This window comes from Kogia breviceps, chromosome 13, assembly GCF_026419965.1.
Source record: "Kogia breviceps isolate mKogBre1 chromosome 13, mKogBre1 haplotype 1, whole genome shotgun sequence".
NCBI lineage: Eukaryota > Metazoa > Chordata > Mammalia > Artiodactyla > Physeteridae > Kogia > Kogia breviceps.
The window spans coordinates 17,752,414-17,771,730 of NC_081322.1; the positions used below are offsets into that span (position 1 = coordinate 17,752,414).

A 19,317-nucleotide genomic window follows, 5' to 3' on the forward strand; every position below is an offset into this window, starting at 1 on the left:
ACTTCAGAGCCTTTGCATTTGCTGTTCCTGTTGCCAGGACGTTTCTTCTTCAGACCTTTTCATGGTGTCTGCTTTTCATCACTCACTGGAGCTGTCACTACTCAAAGGCCTTCCATGGTCCCCTCCACTAAAGCACCTCCCACCTCACCCAACCCAAGACCAGGTGCTCATTCACTCTCTCCCTCCTTACTTCAGGTTACTTCCTGCACTGGCTTTCACTGTCTAACTGGTTTCTTTTTGGTTATTGGCTTACTTTTTGATTTTGTATTTATTTTCCTTTCCCTCCCACTAGAACATAAGCTCCATGAAGGTAGATACCTGGTCTATCTTGCTCATCATTTTACCCCAGTGCTTAAAACTATAACTGGTATGTGTTAGACTGCTATTTGGCAAATAAATATTTGTTGAATGAATGAATAAATGAATGACTGAATAAGTCCTTGCTTTTTAAAAAATTGTGAATAATATTTTATTTAGTCATTTTTGTTTATGACTGAAACTCTGGAAATTCAAAATTAACATCTTTGCCCGTGAACTTCTTATAGACGCCAGAAAATGTTTCAACCTTGTGCTCCACATTGCTCTGCTGTGCTTTAGCCAAATGAACCTTTATGAGTCGGCTGCCATCCAGCTTCACGCGGATTCTCTTGGCCACAATCTCACTTGGGAAAACCAAGGATGGTTTTCCAGGATGGCTTCATGCATGGCTGTCAGAGTGCATCTCCTGGGACGCTTTTGCTTATTTTTTGTATGGCTTGTTCGAGTTGGCTTAGGCAGAATTCTCCTCTGAGCGATAAAAACAACTTGCTTCCTGTTGAACTTCTCCAACTCACGCACTAGCCAGACCTGGATTTTCTGGAAAGATTTCAGTTGAGGAACGGGAACAAAAATTATGATAGCTTTCTGACCACCACCACCTTCAATTTTCTTGGTGGATGTGATGTTCAGCTCGCGCAGCTGGGCCTTGAGGTCCCAGTTCATCTCCAGCTCTAGGAGGGTCTGGAGGATGCCCGATTTGAACTCGTCAGACTTCTCGCCATTGGGCTTCACGATCTCCACAATGGCACTGAAAATGGCCTGGACCTTGCCAATGTGGCCAACATTTGCTGCCGCCACCGACACTAGGAGGCTTAGGAAGAGAAGCCCTTGATTTTTCTAAGGGTGCCTTCTTATTCTTCAAAACTCTGTGGAGTTGCTGGGCCTCCAATCAGTGTGATCTGGGCCAATCCTCCATCTGCCTTTCTGTATTAATCCTCAGCCTTGCTATCTGGAGAATGGTGTTCATTGTCTCCTTCCTTTTAAGGACAGGTGGGATCCCCAGGAGACCAATCTGTGGTGAAGGGGCAGCAAAAGCTGGGGGTAGAGGGTCCTTGGTCACAAGGGCCAGAGCACTTGCAAATGGAATGGACTAATTCACTTATTTTGAAAACAGCTGATTTTGATGTAATGTCTTGTTAATAACAAGTGCTATATGGTTGCTTTAAGAAATAAACATGTTTTTTTCTCTTTTAAGACTTAAAAATATTGCATATACTATGAAATTAATTGTTTCCTGGTTGCTGAATTATTAAAACTGCCATATATTTAATCAGAGTAATTAATGGGATTTCTGAAGGAAAAAATGTTTGGAATAAGGTTGGATTTGTGGATAAGGCAGGCCAAAATGAGAGTCTGATAAAATTTAAGAGATGAGGGTTGGTGCTAAGGATCTGAGCTAGCTGGGGGCTCTTGCTGACCACAGTGAAGCCTTTAGTTGGTATAGCCTTCAAAGCCAGATTGTAGGGTCTGTAGATAATCCTGCTTCTCGGCATCCCTTTAAAGCCTTCAATCTAGGCAAGGCAAAGCAGATAATCACACAAATACTCACTCCACACTCTTCTCCCCACTGCCACCTGGCTGAAGCCTTACCTCTCCTGATGTTGTGAACAGTAGGCAGGGTCCTGCAGGTGGCAATGAGGGAGGTGTGTGTATATGTGTGTGTTTGGGGTGTACAGCAGGGGGACGTGACAGGCAAGGTGATTTTTCCAGAAGAAAACTGGGTCATCTGTTAGCTCCAGAGTCCTCTTAGCATATTATTTCCTCAAGACCATCCTGTTACCTCATCCCTTTCCCCATCCATCCATTCATCTTGAACACATTTTGAGCCCCCATTGTTCTAGGCATGCGGGGGATACAGTAGTGAATACGGTAAAGTCCCTGTTCTTATGAAGCTTACATTTCAGTAAATCAAGGGATGAAACAAACAAACAAATAAATACATGATATCTCACTTGATAATAAAAGACTTGGAGAAAAATAAAGAAGGTTAAGAAAAAAGAGAGTGAAAATGTTGATGGGACTACTTTCTATGGGGTAGTCAGAAAAGTTCTCTCTGGGTATGTGACTTTTGCATTTGAAGAAAATAAGGGGAGACCTCACTTGTGGGTTTCTGGGGAACCTTATTTCATGATCCATAAATGAGGGTGATGCATGGTTTGGAAAATTCTCGTAGGGCTTTGTTGACTTGGTACGGTCTGGATTGTATTGCAGATGAAATGGGCAAACACTAGAGAATTTTAAGCAGAAAAGTAACACGATCTGACTTATATGGCAAAAGAATCACTTGTGCTGTTTTATGGATAATAAATAGACTTTGTGTGTGTGTGTGTGTGGCGGGTGGAGGTGATGGGGGAATGCAGAAGCTGGGAGACCCGTCCATTTAGTCCTTGCTGTAAGTTTATTTCCTTATCACCATTAGTATTCACCAAACTTTATCAGACATGCTATAAAAATAGGTAAACCACAGCCAGCTTTTAAACAGAAGTTTCATAGTTCGTGTCTTCAAATGAAATAATACATAACAGAATTTGTGTTTATATATCTTTCAGCCTTAATCTTAATCTTCACCTTGGCTGAATAAGGTTTACTTGGAACAGAGTTTAGTTTCTCCATAAATCTCATTTGGTTGCTCCATCTTGGTGGCCTCGGGCTGTGCTCCTGTGATCCTACTTATCTTCCGGGATCTCCACCTGCACAGTGTGTCCTCTGACTCAACCTGCATCTCCAGGGCTTCCTGTCCTTGGCACATGGCTCAAGGCACATGATAGCTTTGTTGTGACTGCTGATTGCAGAGAAGGCCGTAATTGTGTACATCTTGCCCTTTAACACATGTAACTAATGAATGAGAAACTGCTTTTTTAAGGAGAAGTTTCCTTTGCAAAGAACAGATAGGGAAGGGTTCACGTGAGTCTCTTTTATCCCAGAATGTTCTTGATACTTCCTGTTTCTCATGATTGGCTTTCCCTCCTTCTTCACTGTGCTTTTTGTCCTAGGAGGCTGACTTTTATGAACTATACCAAAGGCTTCCTCCCCATCTGGTTTCAGCTTGGGTCTGGCTAACAGGAGGCACCATTGGAGCTATGATAATGAGAAGAGAATAGGTTGGGATATTTATCCCTCTAGCTTCCTTTTTTCTGGGTTGCCATTTATTGGTTTTGTTCCTCTCCTATAGGTCACAACTACGAGGGCAACCCTGTGTGACAACTATAGACTCTCCCTCAGGGTTCTGGTAACCCTCTCTTTCCCTTCAGTCCAAGGGGTGGCAATAACTCCTAATTCTTCCTGGCACTAGGTTACTGCACCAGCCTTTGTGACTTTCTCCCAATACTACCTACTCCTTTGTAAATAAATGCTTTATTAAACTCTCTTCAGTTATGCTGTTTCCAGCTACTCCCACGAAAATATACAAAGAGGTTTCTCCAGGAGGAGCTGAGGAAGAAAGTATAAAACTTTTGTTCAGAAAATACTGAAAGCTATTCAGATATGAGACAATTTTATCTAAATCAATGTGGTAGAAATGGGGACTATCAAATGAACTCATCAGTTTAGCCTGTGGCCATCAACACATGAATACTTATGGCCTATATGTAGCCCATTCAAAATTGGCAGAATTATCTTGAGGAGAGAGTGTTTTATTTTAAGCATTAAACAGATACATGTATACTTTCAGGACCCACAAAGACTAGGCAGAAAGACAATTTCTTTATACAGATCTTACTCAACTTACAAAGGGACCGTGTCCTGATAAACCCATTGTAAGGTGAAAATATTGTAAGTTGAAAGTACATTTAATACATCTCACCTACGGTACATCTTAGTTTAGCCCAGCCTACTTTAAACGTGCTCAGAATACTTATATTACCCAATAGTTGGGCAAAATCATCTAACACAAATCCTTTTAAAATGAAGTGTTGAATACCTCATGTAATTTATTGAATACTGTACTGAAATTGAAAAACAGAATGGTTGTCTGGGTGCAGAATGGTTGTGAGTTGTCACGCTGGTGATCACATGGCTGACTGGGAGATGTGACTCGCTGCCACGGCCCAGCATCACAAGAGAGGAGTGTACTGCATGTCGCCAGCCCAGGAAAAGATCAAAATTCAAAATGCGAACTATAGTTTCTACTGAATGCATATTGCTTTCACACCATCGTAAAGTTGAAAAATCTTAATGTGAACTATCATAAGCTGGAGATCATCTGTAAAATTATTTTCAACTGTGAAAGGAAGTCGTTGGATATGACTGAATAGGAGATCTTTAGACACAGTGAATACTGTGGTTTAGTGTGAGTCATAAATAGCCAAAGAGAAAGATTACTGGTTAGAGGAAGTGTGGCATGGTATTTAGAGCACAGCTTCTAGAGCTAGACTCTTTGGGTTCAAATCCTGCCTCTGCTATTTACTAGTTAGGAGCCTTTGGGCAAGTCACTTGTTATCTCTGTGTCTCAGTGTTCCATCTTAACATAGGAAAAATAGGAGAACCTAACTCATAGTATTGTAATGAGGAATAAATGAGTTAATTCATGTAAAGCACTTAAGATAGGCCTGGTGATACATGTTTAATATCTCTATTTATTGTATTATACTGAAAGTAATTACTGGGACAGGGACAGATTATTGTTACTTACAGAAATTACCTTATTTGTTCTTTCCCCCCCAAATTTTCCCCGTTCAGGGATGATGCAAAAAGAGGCAGTGGACAGGCCTACACATAGTAGGGGAGTGGTTGTCATTCTGTAGGAAAGGGACCCACAAAATATGAATCTGGAGCTTATATAGGAGATGAATGGCTGTCCCCTCATCTTTCAAGGAAACAAGAGTTACCCTCGCTCCCTGCAATAAACAAATTCTCCTTGGAAAGAAAAGGGGAAGGACCCTGGGTTTTTACCCTTTAAGATGTAAATAAATATCTCCTGGGAAAGATAAAACAAGTGTTTCTAGCTTTACAAATTCTGGAATATATCTATGGCTTTGGGTCTCATCTGCCCCTAGAAGTGTAGACACACATCTGGGGAGTTAAATCTTCAATAATCTTTTAGATTTCAAGGCTATTATGTCGAATAGAAGTGGCAAGAGTGGGCATCCTTTTCTTTTTCCTGAATTTAGAGGAAAGACTTTCACCATTGAGTATGACGTTAGCTGTGGGTTTGTCATACATGGTCTTTATTATGTTGCGATATGTTCCCTTGATAACAACATTGATGACAGTTTTTGTCATGAATGTATGTTGAATTTTGTCACATGTTTTTTCTACATCTATTGAGATGATCATGTGATTTTTATCCTTCCTTTTGTTAATGTGGTTTATCACATTGATTTGCAAATGTTGAATCATCCTTGTGACTCTGGAATAAATCCAACTTGATCATGGTGTATGATCCTTTTTATATATTGTTGGATTTGGTTTGCTAATACTTTCTTGAGGATTTTTGCATCTATATTCATCAAGATATTGGCTTGTAATTTTCTTTTTTGTAGTGTTTTTGTATGGATTTTGTATCAGGGTAATGGTGGACTCGTAGGATGAATTTAGGTGTATTCTATCTTCTTCAGTTTTTTGAAATAGTTTCAGAAGAATAGGTGTTTTAGTTCTTCTAACACCTATATTTTGTAGAATTATATTTTGTAGAATTCCTCTGTGAAGCCATTTGATCCTGGACTTTTGTTTGCTGGGAGATTTTTTTATTACAAATTCAATTTCACTATTAGTTTTTGGTCTGTTCAGACTGTCTATTTCTTCCTGATTCAAGCTTGGTAGGTTGTATTTTTCTAGAAATGTGTCCATTTCTGGTAGGTTTTTCAATTTGTTCGCATATAACTGTTTGTAGTATTCGCTTATGATTTTTTTGTATCCCTATGGTACCAGTTGTTAATTCTCCTCTTTCATTTCTTACTTTGCTTATTTGGGTCCTCTCTTTTCTTCTTGGTAAGCCTGGCTAAAGGTTTATCAATTTTGTTTATCTTTTAAAAAAACAGCTCTTGGTTTTTTTAAAAAAACTTTTCTATTGTTTTATGATCTCTATTTCCTCTCTGATCTTTATTCTTCACTTCTTTCCTTCTGCTGACTGGGTTTTCTTGTTCTTTTTCTAATTCCTTTAGCTGTTAGGTTAGATTGTTTATTCGGGAATTTTCTTGTTTCTGAGGAAAGCCTGTATTGCTATAAACTTCCCTCTTAGAACTGCTTTTGCTGTATCCCATAGATTTTGGAGTGTTGTTTTTCCATTTTCATTTGTCTCGAGGTATTTTTAAATTTTCTCTTTGACCCCTTGGATTTTTAATAGCATGTTTTTTAGTCTCCATGTGTTTGTACCATTTTTCTTCCTGTAATTGATTTCCAGTTTCATACTGTTGTGGTTGGAAAAATTGCTTGATATAATTTCTATCTTCTTAAATTTGTTAGACTAGTTTCATGGCTTAGTATGTGATCTATCCTGGAGAATGTTTTATGTACACTTGAAAAGAATATGTATCCTGCTGTTTTGAGATGTAATGTGCTGTAGATATCTATTAAGTCAAACTAGCCTGATGTGTCATTTGAGACCACTGTTGCCTTATTGATTTTCTGTCTGAATGATCTGTCCACTGATGTCAGTGTGGTGCTAAATTCCCCTGCTATTTTGTATTCTCCATTTCTCCCTTCATGTCTCTCAGTATTTGCTTTATATATTTAGGTGCTCCTATATTGGGTACATATATGTTAACAAGTATAATTGTCTTCTTGTGTTGATCCCTTTGTCATTATATAAAGTCCTTCTTTGTCTTTTGTTACAGCTTTTATTTTAAAGTCTATTTTATCTGCTGTAAGTATTTCTACCCTTACTTTCTTCTTATTTGTATAAAATATCTTTTTGCATACCCTCACTTTCAACCTATGTGTGTCTTAAGCTCTGAAGTGAATCTTGTAGGAAGCATATAGAAGAGTCCTACTTTTTTTTTTTTTTTGGTCCAATAAGCCACCCTGTGTCTTTTGATTGGAGCATTTAGTCCATTGACATTTAAAGTAATTATTGATAGGTATATACTTATTGCCATTTTAATACTTGTTTTCCAGTTGTTTTTGTAGTTCTTCTTGATTCATTTCTTCTTCTGTTTGTTTCTCCCATTGTGGTTTGATGATTTCCTTTAGTAGTACGCTTGTGTTCCTTTCTTTTTAGTTTTGTGTATCTACTGTAAGTCCCCTACATATGAACAAGTTCTGTTCCAAGAGCATGTAAGTCCAATTTGTTCATAAGTCCAACAGAGTTAGCCTAGGTACCCAACTAACACAATTGGCTTTATAGTACTGTACTGAAAATAGGTTTATAATACTTTTCACACAAATAATATATTAAAACAAACAAAAAATAAAGAAGACATTTTTAATCTTAAAGTACAGTACCTTGAAAAGTAGAGTAATACAGCACAACAGCTGGCACACAGGGGCTGGCATCCAGTGAACAGGTAAGAAGAGTTACTGACTGGAGGAGGGAGAGGAGGTGGGAGATGGTAAAGTTGAAGGATCATCAGCAATAGGAGACAGAGGGCAAGTAGCACTTTCACTCATGCCTCACATTGATGGCACACGTTCTGGTTCCTTCTGGATTTAATTCAATCTATCCTCTTGAAAAAACAATCAGTGATGTCTGGGTAGTAGCTCCTTTTTTTCTTATCAGAGATGACATGGTAACACTGCATTGTATTCCGAAATGCTGCTGCAACCTTGTTGTACAGTTTTACATTTGGGTCCTGTGCCTCAAAAACTAACCGTGTCTCCTTAGATAAAGAAAATCCCCTTGCCATTTCCTGTGTCATGACTCTCTTCAGTTACTACTTCTTCTTCTTATCTCTCTTCATCCTTTCTCTGGGGCTCCAATTCCACCAGGCCTTCATTAATAAGCTCCTCGTGTTGCACAGCAAGTAGTTCAATGAAGTTGTCCTCTTGCAGATCTAGCTTGAAAAAAGATACTGTACACTATACAGTACTGTACAGTAAAGTACACAAAAGCACAACTACTTGTAGAGGATGCACGCATGTGACAATGTAAACAGGCAGGTGAACTAACATGTGATTGGGCATGTGAATGCAGCTTTACATCTTTGAAAGTTCACAGCTTGAAGGTTTGTATGTTGGGAACTTACTGTATTGTGAGTTTTTTATTTGTGGTTGCCATGGGGTTCATATATGTTGATATACTATATCTACTTGTTTAAAACTGGTAGTCATTTAAGTTCAAACACATTCTAAAAATGTACATTTTTTTATTCCCTTCTTCCACATTTTGTGTTTTTGCTGTCATATTTTACATTTTCATATTTATCTTTTAACTGTTCTTTTGTGGTTATAGCTGCTTTTTGCAGTTTTTTTATTTTACAATTTTTTTGTCTTTAATCTTTGTACTGGCTTATTTAAGTGACTGATTTTCAGTCCTTACTATATATTTTCTTTTCCTATTGACATTTTCCCTTTCCTATAGATTCTTATTCCTTTTCCAATTACAGAAGACCCTTTAACATTTCTTTTAGGATAGGTTTAGTATTGATGAACACTTTTAGATTTTGCTTATCTGAGAAGTTCTTTATCTCTCCTTCTATTCTAAATGATAATCTTGCTGTGTAGAGTATTCTAGGTTGCAGTACTTTGAATATATCATGCCACACCCTCTGGTCTGCAAAGTTTCTGCAAAGAAATCAGCTGATAGCTTTATGGGGGTTCCCTTGTATATAACTTTTTGTTTTTCTCTTGCTGCTTTTAGAATATTCTCTAACTTTTGCCATTTTAATTATGATGTCTTGGTGTGGGTCTGTTTGGGTTCATCTTGTTTGGGACACTTTGTGCTTCCTGTACCTGGATATCTGTTTCTTTCCTCAGGTTTGGGGAGTTTTAGGTTGTAATTTCCTCAAATACATTCTTGATCACCTTCTCTCTCTCTTTTGGGACTCCTATAATGTGAATGTTGGAACACAATGTTATCTTGGAGATCTCTTATACTGCTTACATTTTTTTTTAAATTCATTTTTCTTTTTGCTGTTCCGATTGTGTGATTTCCATTATTTTATCTTCCAGATCACTTATGCATTCTGATCCACTTTTCTGCTATTCATTCCTTCTAATGTGTGTGTGGGTTTTTAAGTTTTAGCTATTGAATTCTTCATTTCTGATTGGATCTTTTTAATATTTTCTAGTTCCTTGTCAAAATGTTCCATGTTTAGATCAATTCTTTTCCCTGATTCAGTTAACTTTTTTACTATCAATGCTTTGAATTCTTCATCTTTAAAATTGTTTATTCTGTTTCATTATTTGTTCTTTCAGGGGTTTTCTCTTACCCTTTCAATTGGGAGCAGTTCCTCTATCTTCTCATTTTACTTAACTTTCTCTGCCTCTATGAATTTAGGTGAAACATTTATCTACTGCAGTCTTGAAGGGGTGTTCTTATGTGGAAGCATCCCTATGCAGACTATGTGGATCATTGGACCCATGTCTTTGGTGGGAGAGCTGGATTTGCAAGTCATGTCTTCCCTCAAGGTGTGCTGGCAGCTATCACTTTGGTAGGGGGTGTGGCTGGAGATGGAGGAGCTAGAGCTGGAGCCAGGACTCCAGCTGGGGCAGGACTTCCCCTCTGCTCAGCAGCCATCATCACCCTGTCAGGGTCAGGGTCTGATCCCAAGTTGCTGGAGCAGAAGCCCTGAGGGTCAGTTCTAGCAGGCTCTGTTCCCTTTAAGTGTGTGTTTTCCCCTCTCCCTGCACCAGGACCCTTGCCCCAGAGGAGGAGAGTGCTGGAACAAGATGGGTTTGGTGTGCAGACCGAAGTGTGACGTGCTGCCTGTGCAGGTGTCCACAGCTCCACTTAGATGCAGACTCAGGTGCAAACCCCCTTTGTCCCTCACAGCAGATTACTGCCCCCAGCCTCTGCTCCCCACACTCTTTTGTAGAACTGCTCCACAGGGCAGGTGGGTCCATGTGGACTCTTGGCATGTGTGGGGAAATGAGCTGTGGCCAGTGGTTGCCATCAGAAATTTTAGCTGCTTCTGGAACACCTCTTGAGCAAGCACCAACCACGGCTGCCACAACCCCACCCAGCCTCCACCCCAGAACTTGGTCCCCTCTGCTTCCCACAGTCAAGTCTTTTCCCTGCTTGTGGCTGCTCCAGATCCAGTGCTGTGCTGTGGTGCAGACTGAGCAGAGCCAGAGCGTCTGCCTGGCTCAGGCTGGGGTGCACAGTGAAGTGGTCAGGTGAGATCCTGCAGTATCTAGAGCATACCTGTCTCCATCTTGCCTTGGGTGCTAACCAGCATAAGCGTCTCATGAGCAGAATCCAGGTTTCCCACAGCCCTATGTTTATCCCAGTGGTCCTCCACCATGTCAAGAGGACTTATGTTCTCCCCCCCCCATACTTAGGACCCCTCTCAAGGGCACAGGTCCAGATCTGATCACTTTTCTTCCCTTCCTATCGGATTGCATGTGTGTCTTTTTGCAGCCTTGGTTGTACAAGAGTGCTTCCCCCAGTCTCCGGTTAGTCTTCAGTGAGAATTGTTCCACATGTAGATGTATTTTTGATGTGTTTGTGGGAGAAAGTGAGCTCCAGGTCCTCTTACTCCATCTTGATTCCCTTGAGACACTAAACTGTGAAAGTAGGTGAGGAATAGCCTATTTTTCACCCTAAAATTTGCTTTTGCTTATATTTTTAGTTTTCCACACTTAGGGTAAGAAAAAAATGTATATTTGCAGCAGAACAATGGTCATGGTATTTAGTTTCTCGGAAAAGAAGTAACTATGGAGAAAAAGAAAAGTCCATAAATTCCCAGTTGTCAGTCTTTAGGTAACTGTTTCTTAGCTTTGAGCTCCTCATCTGAATAGAATACAAAAGGACAATGTCCAGAAGTATGAAAGAAGGAAAAACAGGGAATGTTGGTTTCATGAGCTATTTTATGTTAGAATTATTCAGAAAGTCAAGGTAATAGTTTGTTAATTAAGGATAATTTAAAATCAATACTTTTATGCAGCCTTTGATTACCTGGCAGCACATGCCTAAAAGACAAACACTTTGTGTGTGTGTGTGTGTGTGTGTGTGTGTGTGTGTGTGTGTGTGTGTGTGTGTAAGAAGGAGCTAGAGGGATGGGAGGAGGTTGTGGGTTGAATAGCTCTAATACCAATTTTACAGCATCTCTTTATGACCATGATTGCTTTTATCAGGTTTAGCAACTCCCAGTTGGATAAGCTTAAATGTAATTTGTACCAGAATTGGCAGGATTCAGAAGAGGGAATCAAATCACTGTGGATCATAAAAATTGAATGCTAGGGAGTTAATATATTTTATGAAGTACAATTTATAATAAATCCTCTTTGTATTTTGAGAAAAACTGTGGTATCTTAGTCAATGACCTGAAGGCATTGCCACATTCTTTATAAGTATTTCCTTGTCATGTTAACTGGCTGCAAACTGTGGTCTTTTCCCTCATATTAAAAAAAATTAAAATATTTTTAAATTAAAATTTTAATTTTGAATAATTGTAGATTCACTTGCAATTTTAAGGAATAATAGAGAGAGATCTTACATAACATTTAGCTGGTTTCCCCCAGTGATAACATCGTGCAAAACTATAGTGCACGTCACAACCAAGATACTGACACACATACAATCAGGATTTAGATCTTCCTGTATTTCTGTCACCACCAGATACCTCATGTCGTCTTTTATATCCACATTCACTTCCCTCCTAGCCCTACCTTCTTTTAAACCTCTGATAACTACTAATCTCCTCTCCATGTCTATAATTTCATCATTTCAAGAATGTTATATAAATGGAATCAGTATGTAATCTTTTGGATTGGCTTTTTTCCTCCACTGAGTATTATTATCTGGATTTTGGCTTGTATCAAGGTCCGTATGTTTTTATTACAGTGAAGTATTACACGATATAGATATATCACAGTTTGTTTACTCATTTACCCAGTGATGGATATCTGGGTTGTTTCCAATTTTTGGCTGTTATGAATAAAGCTGCTATAAACTTTCATGTATAGGTTTTTTTGTGAACATAAGTCTTTGTTTCTCTGGGGTAAATGCCTGGGAATACGGTTGCTGAGTTGTGTAGTAATTGCATGTTTAGCTTTTTAAGAAACTGCCAATCTGCTCTCCAGAGTGGCTGTAACATTTTACATGCCCACTAGCTATCAGTGAGTGATCCAGTGTCTCCACATCCTTGTTAACATTCAGTGTCACTATTTTTTATTGTAGCCATTCTGATATGTGTGTAGTGATATCTCACTGTGGTTTTGATTTGCAATTCAGTGATTGCTGATTATGTTGAACATCTTTTCATGTGCTTATAGCCATCAGTAAAATGTCTCTTCATAACTATTGTCAGTTTTCTAATTGGATTATTTTTTTTACTGGTGAATTTTGAGAGTTGTTTCTATATTTTTATTTATTTATTTGTGTTACGCGGGCCTCTCACTGTTGTGGCCTCTCCTGTTGCGGAGCACAGGCTCCGGACGTGCAGGCCCAGCGGCCATGGCTCACGGGCCCAGCCGCTCCGCGGCATGTGGGATCTTCCCGGACCGGGGCACGAACCCGTGTCCCCTGCATCAGCAGGTGGACTCTCAACCACTGCGCCACCAGGGAAGCCCTGTTTCTATATTTTAGATACTAGTCCTCTGTGGATATGTGGTTTTCAAATGTTGATTTATAGCTTTCTGTTTTTGTGCTCTGTGTCTGGTTTTGGTATCGGGGTAATACTAGCTTTATAAAATGAATTGGGATGTTTTCTTTGCCCTTCTACTTTCTGGAAGACATTGCATAGAATTAGTGTTAATTCTTCTTTAAAAGTTTGTTGAAGTTCTCCTGTGAACCCATCTGGCTTGGAGATTTCTTTTTTGAGAGCTTTAAAATTATGAATTAAATTTCCTTAATAGTTATAAGGATATTCAAATAGTCTATTTCATATTGGGTGAGTTATGGTAGTTAGCTTTTTCTTTTTAAAGAACTCTTCCATTTCATCTAAGTTTTCAAATTTATGTGTGTAGAGCTGTTTGTAATAATCTCTGTGATCCTTTTGATGTCTGCAAGGTCTATAGTGATATTTCTGATATTAGTAATTTGTGTCTTCTTTCTTTTTTTGTCGGTCTTGCTAGAGGTTAGTCGATTTTATTCAGTTTTTCAAAGAACCATCTCTGTTTCATTGATTTTCTTTATTGTTTTTATCTTTTCTATTTCACTAATATCTGCTTTTATTTCTATTATTTACTTCCTTCTGCTTACTGTAGATTTATCTTGCTTTATTTTCTAGGTTCTTAAGGTGGGGACTTAGATGATTGATTTGAGACTTTTTTTCTTTTCTAATAGATGCATTTTATGCTGTACACTTCCTGCTCAGCACGGCTTTAACTGTGAACCATGAATTTTTGATATGTGGTAAATTCATTTTCATTCTCTTCAAAAGTATTTTTAAAATTTCCTTTGACACTTCTTCTTTGACCCAGTTTGAGATCTTCCTGGTTCCTGATATGATGAATGATTGTTGATGGAAACTTGGATATTTTGAATGTTAAAAAACTCTAGATCTTATTCAAATCTTCTGTTTTAGCTGGTTTTCTCTGATACCACTCCAGCAGGGAATGAATGACACCACCTTGCTACTGCCAAGTGGGTGTTAAGTTCTGACTCCTGATTAGGCCTCCAAGGACACCTGCCTCACTGGGAGGGGTACTAGCTGAGCTGGAGAGAGCTGAGCCAGAATGAAAGTAAGAGTCAAGCCTTTAGTGTGAGCCAGAGGCTAAACCAGAAAGTGATGACACCCCACTGGAGTCAGGTGGGTCAACACAGGGGCTCTGGGTACTATCTCACTGCTGAGGGAGCCTTGAACAAAAGGTCACTGCCATTTATGATCCCAGGGGTCATGGGGAAAGGGAGGGGAAAGGAGTAGGAGTAGAAAAGTACAGAGTACTGAGTCAGAGTGGAGGAAAAGTATCCTCAAGTTTCCCCAGTGAGGAAACTTTCAAGAATGCAGGTATGCATAAGAGCAAGGCCAGCCAGTTTGACCTGGGGCCTTGCCTCTAACTCTCTTCAGAGTCTACAATGCTCTGGCTGTGCACCAAGTCTGGTGTGGGGAGGGCAGCTTTCCCCTCTGAGGACTGCCAGATAAAGCATTTGTAATTGCCTATGATTGGGTCTAAAAACAAATCAGACACACGATTTTGGTCTGGAGCCAGAATTCTCAGCATCTTATTACTGCTCTCCGTGTAATTTCAACTGACACCATGGGGTAGGGGAGGGTGACCTCATCACCTCCTGGTGGTGTGGAAAGTCCTGACTCTGTACTAGGCTTCCTCTGTCCTCACCGCAGTGGGGAAGAGGAAGGACAGTTCTTTACTGCTGGGCTAGAGTGGAGTCCAGACTCCCTATGTGCTCTTGACTGACACTCTGAGTGTGGAAGTTTTGCCTCCTTTTTGGCATGGGTAGGGGTAGGGCACAGCTTTTTCTGTAGTGTTTGGAGTAGAACAGCTATTTTCTGTAAACTTTCTGTCTTGCTAGATTGTCCTTTCCCTGGTTTTTTGGCTAGAAAGAGCAGGCTTTCTTGGGGCTTTTTAGTCTGTGTTCTTTGGTCTTTCCCAGTTGTTGACTTTTTACTTCTATATCTGGAACGTATGAGGCAAAAAGGTAACCCAGGGATCTCATAGTGTGTGCTTCCTTGAGTCCTGAGATACCTAGTCTGTCTGCCTTCTCGCCTCCCTCCAGAGCTTACTTATGTTTGTTTTATGCATAATGGTCATGGTTCTTAATTGTAATTAGTGGGAGGAGTAGGGAAAAGTAATTTCCTCCATCATCCCAAAAGTGCAAGTGTGTTTCCTTGAATTTTTAAAATTTAAACAATCAAATTAATAAAATATTACAAATTAAATAGAAAGACTTATTCATTATGGGAAAGACAACAATCTGTTGTCCTACTCCTACACATCTTTAGCATTATCCCTCAGAGATAAACACTTTAATCATTTGTTTCTATTTCTTTATAATTAAATAATGTGTTTATTTTATTATTTTTAATTTATCATCTCTAAACATCATCCTGCTATGTTATAAAATAATTTAATTTGCTGACACTGTCTTCTCCTTCTCTCTTCTCTTAATTGTTGCCATGCATCATTAATCCTAGTTCTGCTATGCAACTTCAAATTATACTCAGTCTCTGTTACTATACTTACCATAGGCAGTATTTCTTGTCTTCCCACTTCGTAATGTTAGTCCTCCCTTCCTTTCCTTCACCATTTCCCCCTCAATCTAACAGCCTCTGACAACTACACATTTATTTTACCTTCTTGCCTGCCCTACTTTCACATAGTTTTATTTTAAAACAATTTCAGTGTACCCAGTTTATATAATACCACTTTATATGTGTTAAGTTGTATGTTAGTCAAGGTCCAGATAGGAGATAGAAATCACATATGGTATTAAATAGACAGAATTTGAAGAATTGTTAACTAAATCTAAGTTTTTTAACCAGGTAGCTGAAAGAGTAAAAAGTGAATTCTAGTTATCAAGGAGGTAGCAACTGTAGGAAGCAGCTACCATTTTTTGGATTGAGAGAACAAAGAGAAGGTATTGGAATTATTAAAACTTGGAAACTTAAGAGGAGAGACCCCACAGAGCTGAGTTCAGACTTCAAAGGGGGTGGTGCTGCTCGGCGCGGAGTGTGGACGTGATGCTGAAAACTTTGCAAACCTGATCCAGCTGCAGCCGTGGGAAGGGGTTGCTGCCACTGGTGGGAAAAGAGTTAATGGGGTGATGTCCATGGAAATGGGGAGCGGAAGGGAGGAAGCGAGCCTCTCCTCCGCCCTCTGCCTTGCAGTCTTCCTCTAGGGACCCCATCAGTCAGCTGGAAAAACAGAAATGTGATCTGTAGAGACCTGGAGCCAGCAGAGTGTAGAGGGTGGTTTGGAGCCAAGAGAAAGTAACTTAATAACTGGCACTAGTTGTCACTTGGTAATTATTCTCATGTTGTTTGATAGATGCTTTTGACAAGGGCTGTGCATTTTATCTCTTCCATAAGTTCAATTTTCCTGTAAAGTATGTATATATATATATATATATATATATATATATATATATTATAGACTGTGGGTACAAAATATGGGAAACACTCTATGAGCAGACTTAGTTCACTTTAAACCATATTCGGCTAATGGAATAATTTAAAATTTCCTTGATTAGTGGTAGCCCGAAGGGAGTAAAAAGTATAAAGCAGGGTGGAGTAACTTGAGAGAGGAGAGGAGAGAGTATATCACAGATATATATTCATTACTTCTCAGTTTGGCCCTCCAGATCATTTTATAGGTTTCCTTAGGCCATTGACTGCTCACCTGTACTCTAGGGAATGCTGAATCCTTTTTGTACAAACACGTATTCCAGTGTTGGCAAAAGATTCGCTATATCAGGAGCACCTGAGACAGTGGTAATGAGTCATGCTGCCTCTTAGTGACTGTTTTCAGAGGTGAGGCATGGAAGCCAACCCTAGCTAAACACTACCCTACCTTAAAAAAAAATAGCAGCATCTTTGGAAATGGAAGGGGAAGATGAAATGTGAGACAGAGATGAAAGGATCTAGGATTGTAAGCTTTCTTCTTCCCTCAATGGTCAGGAAAATAGGAAATGAGGACAATTTGTCTTATTGTGGATGTTTTATTTTATCTACTAGATCAAATAAACGGCCTCACCCCAATACATGTATTCTCCATGTATTTAACGAAATTAGATGAAAGAATAATAAATGCCCAGGTGACCCTAAAGAGAGTTCACACAACACTGCTTATCCAACATCCATGGCTGCACGGGATGAAAATATAGAAAGTAAAATCCATTGACAAATTAGAACTTCATGAAGTAACACAGTGTAATGTGTTAGGAAAGCTCTTTGACTTCTTGGAGCAGAGAGTCACTCTATCGATCTCAAGAAATGGGTGGGAAATTATTGCTTTGATTCTTACATTGATTGATTGATTGATTTAACATCTTTATTGGAGTATAATTGCTTTATATTATTGTACTAGTTTCTGCTGTATAACAGAGTGAATCAGGTATACATATACTTATATCCCCATATCCCCTCCCTCTTGCATATCCCTCACACCCTCCCTATCCCACCCCTCTAGGTAGTCACAAAGCACTGAGCTGATCTCTGTGTGCTATGCGGCTGCTTCCCACTAGCTATTTTACATTTGGTAGTATATATATGTCAATGACATTCTCTCACTATGTCCCAGCTTACGCCTCCCCCTCCCTGTGTCCTTAAGTCCATTCTCTAAGTCTATGTCTTTATTCCTGTCCTGTCCCTAGGTTCTTCAGAAACTTTTTTTTTCTTAGATTCCATATATATGTATTAGCATACGATATTTGTTTTTCTCTTTCTGACCTACTTCACTCTGTATGACAGACTCTAGGTCCATCCTCCTCACTACAAATAACTCAATTTCATTTCTTTTTATGGCTGAGTAATATGTGCCACATCTTCTTTATCCATTCATTTGTCGATGGACACTTAGGTTGCTTCCATGTCCTGACTATTGTAACTAGTGCTGCAATGAACATTGTGGCACATGACTCTTTTTGAAGTATGGTTTTCTCAAGTTATATGCCCAGTAGTGGGATTGCTGGGTCATATGCTAGTTCTATTTTTAGTTTTTGAAGGAACCTCCATACTGCTCTCCATAGGGGCTGTATCAATTTACATTCCCACTAACAGTGCAAGAGGGTTCCCTTTTCTCCACACCCTCTCCAGCATTTATTGTTTGTAGATTTTTTGATGATGGCCATTCTGACTGGTGTGAGGTGATCCCCCACTGTGGTTTTGATTTGAATTTCTCTAATGATTAAAGATGTTGAGCATCCTTTCATGTGTTTTTGGCAATCTGTATATCGTCTTTGGAGAAATGTCTATTAAGGTCTTCTGCCCATTTTTGGATTGTGTTGTTTGTTTTTTTGATATTGAGCTGCATGAGCTGCTTGTATATTTTGGAGATTAGTCCATTGTCAGTTGCTTCATTTGCAAATCTTTTCTCCCATTCTGAGGGTTGTCTTTTCATCTTGTTTATGGTTCCCTTTACTGTGCAAAAGCTTTCAAGTTTCATTAGGTCACATTTGTTTATTTTTGTTTTTATTTCCATTTCTCTAGGAGGTGGGTCAAAAACAATCTTGCTGTCATTTACCTCATGGGGTGTTCTGCCTATGTTTTCCCCTAAGAGTTTTATAGTGTCTGGCCTTATATTTAGGTCTTTAACCCATTTTCAGTTTATTTTTATGTATGGTGTCAGGAGTGTTCTAATTTCATTCTTTTACATGTAGCTGTCCAGTTTTCCCAGCACCACTTATTGATGAGGCTGTCTTTTCTTCACTGTATATTCTTGCTTCCTTTATCAAAGACAAGGTGAACATATGTGTGTGGGTTTATCTCTGGGCTTTCTATCCTGTTCCATTGATCTATGTTTCTGTTTTTGTGCCAGTACCACACTGTCTTGATTACTGTACATTTGTAGTATAGTCTGAAGGCAAGGAACCTGATTCTTCCAGCTCTGTTTTTCTTTCTCAAGATTGATTTGGCTATCCGGGGTCTTTTGTGTTCCCATACAAATGGTGAAATTTTTTGTTCTGGTTCTGTGAAAAATGCCATTGGTAGTTTGATAGGGATTGCATTGAATCTGTAGATTGCTTTGGGTATTATAGTCTTTTTCACAATGTCAATTCTTCCAATCCAATAACATGGTATATTCTCTCCATCTATTCGCAACATCTTTAATTTCTTTCATCAGTGACTTATAGTTTTCTGCATAGAAGTCTTTTGTCTCCTTCGGTAGGTTTATTCCTAAGTATTTTATTCTTTTTGTTGCAATGGTAAATGGGAGTGTTTTCTTAATTTCACTCTCAGATTTGGCATCATTACTGTATAAGAATGCCAGAGATTTCTGTGCATTAATTTTGTATCCTGCTACTTTACCGGATTCATTGATTAGATCTAGTAGTTTTCTGGT

General features: G+C 39.0%; 1 pseudogene; it reads right to left on the reverse strand.

Moving 5' to 3' along the window:
• Window positions 1-487: 487 nt before the first annotated feature.
• On the reverse strand, window positions 488-10,658 carry LOC131768234 (small ribosomal subunit protein eS7-like; annotated as a pseudogene).
• Window positions 10,659-19,317: the final 8,659 nt, after the last annotated feature.